The 12,226-nt window shown below is 35.2% G+C and overlaps 1 long non-coding RNA gene across 1 annotated transcript; it reads left to right on the top strand.

Annotated features, from left to right (window-relative positions):
* Positions 1–3,498: 3,498 nt before the first annotated feature.
* LOC121325198 lies at positions 3,499–10,916 on the top strand. The gene is made up of 3 exons (XR_005951323.1): positions 3,499–3,714; positions 5,244–5,300; positions 10,010–10,916. It is a non-coding gene; the product is annotated as an uncharacterized LOC121325198 (long non-coding RNA).
* The last annotated feature ends 1,310 nt before the right edge of the window (positions 10,917–12,226 follow it).

Here is a 12,226-nt window from a genome sequence, read left to right as displayed (position 1 = left end):
CAAAATCACATGAACGTGCAGAAATAATTATTTTATGCACGGCTAGGGGCGAATCAGCTCTGAGGATGAAAGCGTGCCTGGGTCAATAGCTTTAAACAAAACAAAACAAAACAAAACAACTTACCATACTGGCAGTTAATTAAGAACTTGGGGCCAAATAGAGGTTCATTCATTTCTTTATAGACTAACACTAAATGATAATTAATTGTCGTGAATGTATTTTCATTACAATCTCAAAATCTTGATCTCCTCGACCTCGTAGCAAATTCCGTATACAAAGTTAAATACATTACAATAATTGCAGACACCGTGTATATTATTCAAGCGAGCAGCTTTGTTCAGGTTGACTGATGCGACATTCTGAATGACTTGCCTCTCACTGACTGGGAAGTTAAACCAGTTCTGAGAAACCTAGGTGAAGAGCGCGGTCATTATACCAAGGATTCAGTGGTTTGAAACATCTGCTTTACTTCCAAAGTGTATAAAACATGCAAATAAGCAGTAATATTTTTGCTATTGGCTGACTGTCTGTCAAATCTAATTATTATAGATTGGTTCCACCTATCAGAGATCAACAATCTGTTTTAATGGCTCTCACTATGCCACTATCACATGTGTTACTATGTTTCTGACAGAAAACTAATATATTTAAATAATTTAATTAAAAGGTAAAGGAGCAGACCAATACCAGTACACGTTCTCCAGCACTGGTACTTCAGCTGCTATCTTCAGTGTTGCTACTACAGTTTTATGAAATAATACAATTTCTGTTGTACATCTGTACTTCATTTACACCTTTTAAAGCATAATTTGGTTCCATGTGAATGAACCATAGAATGCACTATGTTTTGGTACAGGAGGCACTCGTCAACTTTAACTAAACTTTACATTTAGAGGTCATCAATATCAAACTTTTTTATTCAGCTTTGGCAAACTTTACAAAACTGAAGTTTGTGAATAGAGCCTGGGGTTTGAGAAACAGCTAATGATCAACTCAGATTGTTTGTTGCATAACGAGGACTGTTTAAACTCTCCTTTAACTGCTTTAGGTGCTAATGCATGAACGTGTTGCTTATTTTCATTTGTTTGGCTTTTTTTTATTATTACACTCTGCTATAAAGTATTGTGGTCATTTAAAACCGCAAGAAAAGACTGTTATGAGAAGTACATGATGCCTTTATATAGACTTGATGTGCCTATTTTTAGCCAAGTATTTGGTGTTGTTTTCCATGTAGTTGCATACTGTAACCGCATGCCTCCTCAAGTATCATTCAATACTTATTTTCTTGTCTGTTGAAAACAAGAACACAATAATAGAAATTGAATGGAAACTGTAGAGTTCACAGTTCCTAGTTCTGTTTAGCATGTGTTTGTTATTATAAAATTGGAGAATTGAAAACTCAGTGGCGAGCACAGTATAGTGTCAGCCATGAACACACACTTCACTGCTTTCATCTGTTGTAAATCAAATCCAGTCATACTTTTTACTGCATCTTTGTGTAGTCAGCTGTGATTTTTTTGCCCTTATTGACAAAAAACGTGTCTCCTAATTCTAAGCATAGGAATCTAACAAAGGCTACTAAAACTAATTTTGACTGTGAAATTCCATGATGCAAAATCATTAGCTGTGGTTTACGACAATGAACAACTGTTAGAAATATACCTGATCGGCAGATGTGAAGCTATACCCCTTTTCAAGAAACAAATGTAAAGTGTTATGCGACAGAGACTTCTGGAATTCCACTGAGAATGCGTAAAGAGCTTTGTCGCATAGTTTACATAGTAGGGAACTAGACTGCTGAAGAACATCACTGTACAATACTTCTGTGGACACTAGGATATCGATGTCCTCGTTTTTTTTTTATATGGGGACATATGGAAGTGCATGGCAGCCTGCATGTAAGGCTGTGTGGTCCAGTGGTTAACGAAAAGGGCTTGTAATCAGTAGGTCCCCGATTCAAATCTCAGCTCACTCGTTGTATTTGTGTTACCTTGAGCAAGTCACTTAACCTCCCTGTGTTCTGTCTTTCAGGTGAGACATTGTTGTAAATGACTCTGCAGCTGATGTGTAGTTCACACACCCTAGTTTCTGTAAATCGCCTTGGATAAAGGTGTCTGCTAAATAAATAAAATAAACCTCCTTTCCTATACCTGTTACACTCATGCTTTTGTGGACAGGTGAAACTTCTCTATAGCTGGTCAGTATCCTTTTTCGACTTTGATACGTGGTGTCAGTTTGTATCTACAGGGACCTTGGTTTGGCTTGTATTCCATGAGCAGAGCCAAGCCCACACAACATTTAGGTTTCAGGCTCTGATTAATAAATATGTATGGGATTTCAAACAACAAATCTCTTCCCCAAAAGCTAGTTTTCTATCTACTGAGCTACTAAAATCCTCTTTGAGATATGATGTCAACCAGAAACCTAAATGTTCAGTTAACCTAATCCTTGTCAAAATAAATCTGAATATACTTGTCAGAGAAGATTATAATTCAGTATATTGACCAGGTCAGCATGGATATAAAATGAATAGGGATGAAGACCCAGAAGAAATGTTTCTGGAGCTAGCAAGCATCTGGAAATGTTAAACATATTAGAAAGTACAGCATGCTAACAAAGAACCATTGACAAAAAGAGAACACAGCTATTTAATATTCTGAATTTACGGGGTATTAATGTGCCAAGAGAGTTAAACCCAATGAATGCGGTCTTGGCATACATGCAGAGAACAACACTTTTTTTTTTTCTTTAATGTTTGTATGAACTTTGACTCTGTTAAGAAAAAAAAAATTACAAAGAACTATTTGTTTTCTATCAGACTGTAATACTAATTGTTGTATACATTCCAGTTCACAACTCCATTACAGTAAATATGTTTCACTGTTTTATCACAATAACTTGTCAGTTATGCTACATACAGTTTATAGAAACTGGCTATAGTTTACAGAAGCCAAAAAAGCCCAGCAATGATCGGATTGTTGCTTGAGGCCTTTAGAAAGAATGTCAAGGTCTCCTTGCCAATTCAAGAGCAGAGATGGAGACCAAAGCAATTTACTTTGATTGTTGTGTTTACCAATTTCCTGATAGAACTCTATCCAGTTACATAGAAAGTACAGCATTCGGCATGCTGGCATGCATGGCTTCTAACAAAGAAGACATTATCCTGACCCCCAGTTCTTCACATTTATGATGTAGGCAGCTACTGGAACAATGGCAATTCATTTAGTTCTGTTGAAATGTGACAGATTGCCAGTACAGAGTTCTGTAGTGCTTTCTCTATCCAAAGAACAGGCACAGCATGTGCAAATACATTGTTAGTCATGCCCGCCTACCTCCATGCCATAAATTTGACCTTGTGTAGGTTGTTTTTTCTTGTTCCATCACTCAGGACTCCAAACATAGTATGTCTATTGTAACATATTCCGGGGTGGTCTTATGAAACCTAAAACTGAATGCAGACTAGTAAAACAGTTACTCCTATAACCTAGATCCAAACTTGTGCGTGCATGAGCTCTTCCAGTGATGGTCTCTTGATAATTCCAAGAATGCGATTAGAAACCTATGGTGTGAGGGCTAATCAGTATTTTAAAATCTAAGCATAAAACATATGTTTTCTTTTATTATTTGACCTTTCTCTAGCGAGTAGTTTTAAGCTCTTTTGTCTGCACGCCCTTGGATGCTTGCACATGATGGACCCTATATAAATGAAACTGGTAAGGCATTATTAAATACAGCATTATTAATTAGTAATTACATAATTACAAAAACAAATTAAGAAAATAAGGTCATACATGTAGTCAAAATTAGCAACTATATTATATATATATCTATATATATATTATATATTATATATAATATATATATTATATATATATCTATATATATATATATATATATATAGTAGATTATGCTTGAGAGTAAGCTTGAGAGTTGTAGGGATGACCTCTTAGTAATAAAGAGAAAGAAAATAGAAAATAGCTAGAAATAGCAGAAATAGCTAGTGTGTTGGCTATGGCTATGACATTTGGCTGGCAGGAATATATTCAGAGCTCAATATAAACTTTGTTGGCATTGGTGTGGACAGTGAGTATATCATCGGCCATGATGGACATTAGTTTATTGTATTGGCAGTTAAATCATTTCTGTTATAAATTTAGGATACCGTGATACAATTGAACTGGACAAACGATCAGACTGCACAAGGTAATGGAATCCCACATCTAACTGGGAGTACTATATTGTAAACCCTGGCATGGTACTGATTTTTAACATCCTGTGAACACCCTTTGTGTGTTAAAGATTTCTGGAGCAATACCAAACCTATCTGGGAATCCTACACTATTCCAACTTTCTCATCCAAGTGTCTATTTTAGCTTTGCAATCATTTTATTGGCAATGGAAGATGGTGGGAAATAATCTTCTGACATTCAGCAGTTGGCCAGAGACTTTACATTTTTACTCTTCGGGGGGTTAATCCCTTAATCAGGCCACTCTATTATTAACATTGTTCTGTTCTGAGCATGCAGTAAAAGTCACTTTGAAGTTTTAATAACTGCCTGTGACAGAGAAAGAATGAATCTTGATTATAAATTTTTCCCCGACCTGTGAGGGCGCTGTGTAAAGGGAACAGAGTACCACGGACTGGATGGTCAGACAATTCATTCCAAGGGTTAGGTGGAAGTCAGCCATCTAGAAAGGGGTAGGAGCTATGGTGCACATACATTTAGTTCAATATTTCATATGACAATGCAGAGAGAGACTACAGCAAAGTTGTGTTGTGTTTTACCTTTGGGAATAAACGATAAGATAATGAAGGTAACCCTTGATACATGGATAGCAGTGCAATTCCATTGTAATGACTGTATAATTATGAATGATTGGTAGTTCACTAGTTATTACTATGGTATTACATTGTTCATACATAAAGAAAACAGCTTTCAAAAGACAAGCAGTATGCAAAGACATGCTGCTGACCAATCAACAATTTTGTGGACATACAGCATATAATATACTAGGAAAGTCAATGTGTCATTTGCTTAGCAACGGGCTTAAGGACCACAAACATGATGAGTGTTTAATCTTAGGATTTTTTTTTTAATAACTTCATGTATGCTGAGATTAATTATTACAGTATGCTATAGTCATACAATGGGGTGGACAGAAAACAAACATGAATGTAGTAGGATAGTTATGCAGACAGTAACGGTGTAAAATGAAATCTGTTACTTCTCACAATTCTCAGATTCAAAATGCATCCAGAGTTCTGTGTTGCCGAAATCCTAATGTGGACTTCAATACAGTAAGTAAACATTTGCATATGTATTCATGAAACATTCATTCAATGGTATGCCATTTTAATAACAGAAAATAACTAGATTTGAACTGAACAAAAAACTAAAACTGAAAAATTCAAGCCCTAGCTATATATAACAAGTCCATTGTATTTAGCTATCTAATATTAATTACATACAGCTTTTGTCCCCTTATGTTTGTTATACATTTTAAATTTTACCAAAAAGCGATTCCAAAACTTGTTAGAAATTTAAAATGTATAATTTAACAATTATAAGGGGACTAAAGTTGCACAGAATTAGATTGTTAGACAGCTAAATACTGTGGATACTTGTTATATATAGCAAAGATCATAGGAGAACTCCAGTTGTTGTTTTTAATCAGATCAAGTACATTTTATCTTGGCACTGTAATGTTTTCTGCAACTTTAGACACCCACTCCCTCAGAAAGCCTGCAAAGTAAATAAGTGTTTATCCTCTGAGGATAATGCACTTTAGCACTAATAGTAAAGGTGTGCATTTGGTTTCATACTACAAACTCCTGAAAATGTATCAGTAAATTCTGAAACAATTAATTTAAATCTTAATATCACATTAACAGTAAATCCTGTCTGATTTAAAGATCACACACACACACACGCACGCACGCACGCACACACACACACACATGCACGCACGCACGCACACACACGCACGCACACACACACACACATGTATATATCCATGACTACCACAGAGCTTTTATTATCTCCTTAGTAACTAAAAATACAAAGAGAAAGTGTTCTGGGTTTACAAGATGTGCCTATTTATTTTATTATTGGAACATATTTTTGGAACAATAGGCATGAAGAATAATACATATGAAAGGAGCTTTGTTTACTGTACATTATATAATGGAAATTATATGATGATATTATAAAACAAAAAGGGTTAGTTACTCCCAGGGCTAACATTTCTATAGAAAACCAATACTCCATTCTTATTAAAGATACCTAATCATTTGCCTAATCGCTTGTCAAAGGATGTTATACTTCTACATTATAACAATTGCTCTTGAAATTGCAGTAATCTTGCAGTTAATGGCTAATTAATGAACAATCAGGCCCTTTTTGACACATACAACTCGATTTCTGACTACTTCACTGGCATTTCAATGTAATATTGGAAACAAATTATTATAACTACATACACCAATGCCATCTGCTGGTATTACTGCACTTCACTAAAAGCAATTATCAGCTCAAATAGTATCAGATAGTAAAGGGAGACAATACTGGTTATGTATAGAAACAAATATCAAATATAATCAAGGTTGAAAAGGGCACAAGACAGAAGCAGAAATATCCCACTGTGTCTTACCTCTATAACAATTAACCATCTTTTTAAATCCAAAGGATTCCCCCATCTTCCTACTCTTTAAATGAACTATGAAAAATAATTTCAATACCATGTGATGGAAGATTAAAGCACATACAGACACACACACACAAAAAAAACTACAAGAATTAACAAATTAAGTTAATCTTTGCATTCATCAAAATGCTCTTTCTCCTGGCATTTTTCTAGTCTAAACACACATGAGGTGTGATTAATTCATGTGTGGGAGAAAACTAAATAGGCCATATCAATCTTCTAATCTCAGATTACTATACAACAGAGTGAAAGCTACTTCATTTGTTTAGTTTAAAGAAATGCATCAGATGAATGACCACAAATATCTCCAGTGGTTAAGAATTCATTGTCGATTACGGTTCCTGACTAAAAAGCGAAGGACTGCCATGAAGAGTGATGCTAAGCCTGATCTGTGCTAACCAGACAGAAATAGGGAGGAAATGAAGCATATTTGTCAAAGCATATATATATTGTAAACTATATACCATTATTATATAAAAACCAAACACTGCTCTTTTCTAGAGGTCTAATAATGGAATAATGGAACGGCAAATAAAGCATAGCTGAGAGATTACATTAATTAATGATACCTGTTCTAAAACTGTTGCTTACTAATAAAACAGTCAAGCCCTGCTCTGAAAAAAATAACTATTTCAGTGGACGACAATGATTTTTTCAAACAGACAAATAAATAAATACCTTTGAAGAGTTGTAGTATAATAGTGGCACCGCTGTTTGTATGTGTTCCTTAGTAATGGCGGAATTGGACCTCCAGTCTCAGGCTTTATTGACTTAGGAGTTCCATTATTAACACAGCAATGCCATTATCTCTTAAGAAACACATACAAAAACATGTGAATGTTCGTTGGACTACAATAGTTGACAAACTAGGCTTCATGAGATTTGTCTTTATGAACAACAATCCAAAAACATGTAACTAGTCTCTTTCAATGTTAATTTATTGACTGACTGTGTAGAATAATGCTTCCCATCAAGTTGTATTCATTTGAACTGTTGTTTACTGAGATTGTTTTTTCCTCTTTATTGACCAGGAGCTATACTCCTGGAAATGATGCCAAGGCTGATCCTGTCAATGTCTGCCATCAGTTTCTCTAAGTCAACAGTAATAAAATTTTACCATGATCAACCATCGTAAATATGTGATCTTCCACTCTTGGGATAAAGTTGCTTATGGCACCACATTTCCAAAAAGATATTTGAAAACTATTTCTATAAGACTAAACACACTGTGCTTGAATGCAGTCTAGTCTAATGGCATCTTGAACTGATATTGGTTAGACTGAAGGTTTGTTTTTTGGTATAATGTGGCTTACTGGCAAATCTTTGTTTTTAAATGTATTTGTTTTTTATCCTGAGAATTTACATTAACAGTTTTATTATCATATTAGTTGTTTTCCCCTAAAATATCAGAAATAGAGTTTTTACTTGTTGGAGAAACTAATAAACCTTTTGTAAATTTCATGGGAAAGTTCTTGGATGAAGGTCTAAAACTGCAGCTTTAATTTATGTCCATTTAAACTTATATACACTCAGAACCTGAGAAAGTAAAAAACAGAGGTTGCCTTTTTCACAAAACTTGGCATTTATTAATTTATTTAACATGGAAAATATTTTATATACAGTATAATATATACTTAAGACTCTTTAGAGCCTAATGCAATGGTTGTGTCTCTAATGATCATTATTTAATGCTTTATGCATATGAATGCAATACTTGTGAATTATATAATATAAGCACATGTATTTAATGCAGCCTTTTCTAATTGAACATATCAAGCTTTTTATAATGAGAAACAATTCCAGAAATGAAAAGCAGTGCACTCCACTTCACTTTTCTGCTACTGCAGGACTGTATTAATGTAAGTGGTCCAGCCTTTGATTACATTATCAGTTTGGTGTCTAACTTCTTCCTTGCAATTAACCTTCAATTTGGTCTCCTGTTTGAGCCTGGCATCCTTCAGAAATAAAACTAAAATAATGTAATCTTGTTCACAATGTCAGTCTTATCTGGTCAGTAGAAACAGTCTCCGTCTCTCTCTTCTCTGAGTATAAATATTATACTAGTTTGTACTGAGGATAAACAGCCTTTGTATAACTAGCAAGACCCCAGTTATATTATAAAACAGCTACATTTTGACATTCTTCGGGTCAGTTATCAGAACTAAGCAGTAGAGGTTAAATACCAAAAGCATACAGCAATCTGTTTTTGTTTTAATACTATATTTAAAGCTATATAAAAACTTTTGTTTAAAATCTTTAACTACACTTTAGAGCTAAATTAAATTTAATATCTAAACATTTATGATTTTTGTTTTTTAAACATTTTAAACTAAGATACAGGTAAATTGGTACAATACTTTTAATCTGCTTTAAGTTGTTAATACAGATTGTAGTCATAGCATTTCTATGGTTGCTACAACCTCATTGTTAAAAAAATAAAAAAAACACCTTCTTATCTTATATGACAGATGTGTCAAAGTATGTTTAACTAAAATACATGCGATAACTTTATTATTGATTATAGTTAGTCCATTACACCATGCTACTAGAATGAGCTGCACACCATTGTGAAACTGTGTCCATAGTACTGCACTTGGATGTAACCAACATGCACTGCTGTCTCCCATTAGCCATATTCCGCAGTTCTCATATAGTAGCAACATCTGGGTATGATATACAGCTGGAGAATTCTGGAAGTCAAACTGCTTCAACACATGCCTTAATGCATTTAAGGCATTTTCTAAAAGAAAAAGTGGGCAGTAATAATTGTTATGCCTCTGAATGATTAATGCAGCTAGCTCCTCCAGTCCTAAATACAAATTGTCATCAATTCATTTTTTTCAGATTGGAAAAAGAGTTTCTAAACCAACAATGTATCCATCCTTTTTTAAGGGGCTTGTAAATAGGGCCCATATGCAGTGAAACAATGTATCTGCTTTTAAAAATATACAATATCTCTGTATCGGTTAATCCCACATTGACTGCCAAACAACAATTACTTAGTCGTGTTTCTTCAGCCATGAACAAAGTTGAAACACAAATGCATTGTTGATTGTCAGTGAAGAAAAACAGATCTTGAGATAAAGTGCCACCTAGTGGTACATATCAATCAGAGAGCCTGTGTACTTTTAGTTAGAGTGAATACATACAGTGAGATTTTTTTTTTTAATGTATGTATGTATGTATGTATGGAAGGATGATTTATTTATTTATTTATTTTTAATTTAGATTGACCAATTATTATTTTGATTTATTTTCCCCCCCAATTTGGAATTAAGTTTTTTTTTTTTCTCCTCACTGCAGCAAGTCCCCACACAGCACAGACGTTCTGAGGACGTGTGAGCATCCTCTAGTCTTAGAAGCTTAAAGCTAGAATCACTTTTACGCCAAGCAATCCAGAGCAGAAGGGGGTGGTCTACTGATCCCGGAGAACAGAGATCAGCCCTGCTTTTTATCCTCTCTGAATGTGCTTGGTGTCTGGCCAGTAGGAGTCGCTGTTGCGTGATGAGGCGACGCAATCCCTGCCGGTTTCCCACCACCACCCTGGGATCGTCAGAGCCAATGTGACGCCCCTTTCGGAGTTCAGCATCTTTGCACAACCCAGACATGAACTGGCGCTGTCCAAGCTGCGTGACTCAACCTGCACTCCCAGCGACAGCGCTTTATCTGGACAGCACTTTATCACTCAATGGATTATTGATCTGTATTTATTTATTCATATTGGAAAATGAAGCTATTATACTAGGAAAATGCTGCTAGTGTTGCCCAAGTGTGGAGATGCCTTGTGTGCATTATTAGTAGATACATACCAGTACTGCTAATTCACACATTTTCATGATTCTTTCATTAGCACTGGGAAAACTAACTGATCCCAAAGGGTAAAATTATGAAAGTTCTGTCTCCTCTGTGGCACCTGCATAAGAAGCAGCTAAACTGAATCAGACCTAACACAGTTCTGTTCGTTATTAGTTGCTGGCTCTATTTACTGCTACATAGACAACTATTCCCACCCCTCCTGGAGCACATCCCTTGGGACTGTAAGCATGAAATGTGTTTTATTCTCCTCAAAAGAGTGAGGCACATTGTATGATGTAGCTCAGACTGAGTTCTATTTATGTCCTTACACATTTTAATCCAGTAAATCAATTTGCAACATTGCTTTGTATACATGCTTAAACACAGTCTTGTTCCCTTGTTATGTAACTAACTTGCACATTTTTATCCATTGTTTATAAAATATATACGTGCAATAAAAATCTTACAGTGTAATATACTAACATATCGTTTCATTATTTTTATTTCTTTACACAAGATAGTACTGAAAGTCAGTAGATTTTTGCCAACAATGTGTCATACGGGTTTATTTTTTATTGGAAATCGCTCCACTACAGTAAATTGTAGAGACAGCTTTGAGTTTCATAAACAGTGTTTGTTCTTGCATCAACTGTCCTTTGCAAACTTTTTCCAACTTGAACAATTGTGATGGGCAGCTCATAACTACCTTACATCTGTACTTCTCAGCTCCAAGGAAACAGCATGTTCCCCTCTAAAGCTGCTTTCTCTCAATCTCAGCTGAGCTCCTTGTCCCAGAGTGTAATATGCACAATTATAAAAGCAAGCAGCAGCAAGGCTAGTGTACAACGGTAACACAGGGAGACATCCCCATTTAGACATCCACATAGCCTCACACTTCATGGTAAAAATGGTAATAGAATATATATGATTTTAAGTATTGTTCCTCTTACAATTGTGTAATGTACACACCATGTTGCTTTTGCGATATCAACATACTACAAGTTGAAGTGTGAAATATAGTAAAGGACCAAAAGAATTGTAATTGGTCACTGAAAGGAAGCTGTCAGAATGCTTGTTAGAGTGCTGGGTGAAAATCAATCAACGAAAGTACTCATATTTTTTGCTGTTATTTCAGCCTTGCTGTTTTACTGGGAAGTGAAGAAACCTGATGCCGCATACTGTCTAACATTGCATGTTGTTTTAATTGCATTATGGTACTACGTGTATTAGCTCAGTTGTTCTGATAGAATCTATTTAAACTATATTTTACTCAAGGGCTATGACAAGGAAATACATGTCTAACCATGACCTGAAATAAAGCAATAGAACATAAATCATACATGCTTGACTTCAGCCGAAATACATTTGGGTAATGGAAGGTCCCTTGGCAATGTGAGCACAGTGGGTATAGTGGGTCAACAAAATTCCCATCCCAATCTTTCAAATAATAAATCATACTGCTTATTAAACATGTACAGGCTGCAGTTAAAAGTTTGGTATACTTTACACCCTTAATTTCCTAGAACAGGAAAATACCCAGAGCACACAGTGGTGAACATACAGCACACAGTGAGTTTCTTGCTAATCGCCATGGGCGCTAAAGCAAATACCATCATTAAATTAAAACAGCTTTGGCAACACATCACACTGTAATGATGACAGTATCAATTGAAAAGCTTGGGAGGTTTCTCTTTTTTTCTGAGTTTTACCCAGTATAAAATATAT

This window comes from Polyodon spathula, chromosome 13, assembly GCF_017654505.1.
Source record: "Polyodon spathula isolate WHYD16114869_AA chromosome 13, ASM1765450v1, whole genome shotgun sequence".
Classification (NCBI taxonomy): Eukaryota; Metazoa; Chordata; class Actinopteri; order Acipenseriformes; family Polyodontidae; genus Polyodon; species Polyodon spathula.
Note: the sequence above shows the minus strand (reverse complement) of the source record. Positions and strands in the feature narration are given on the sequence as shown.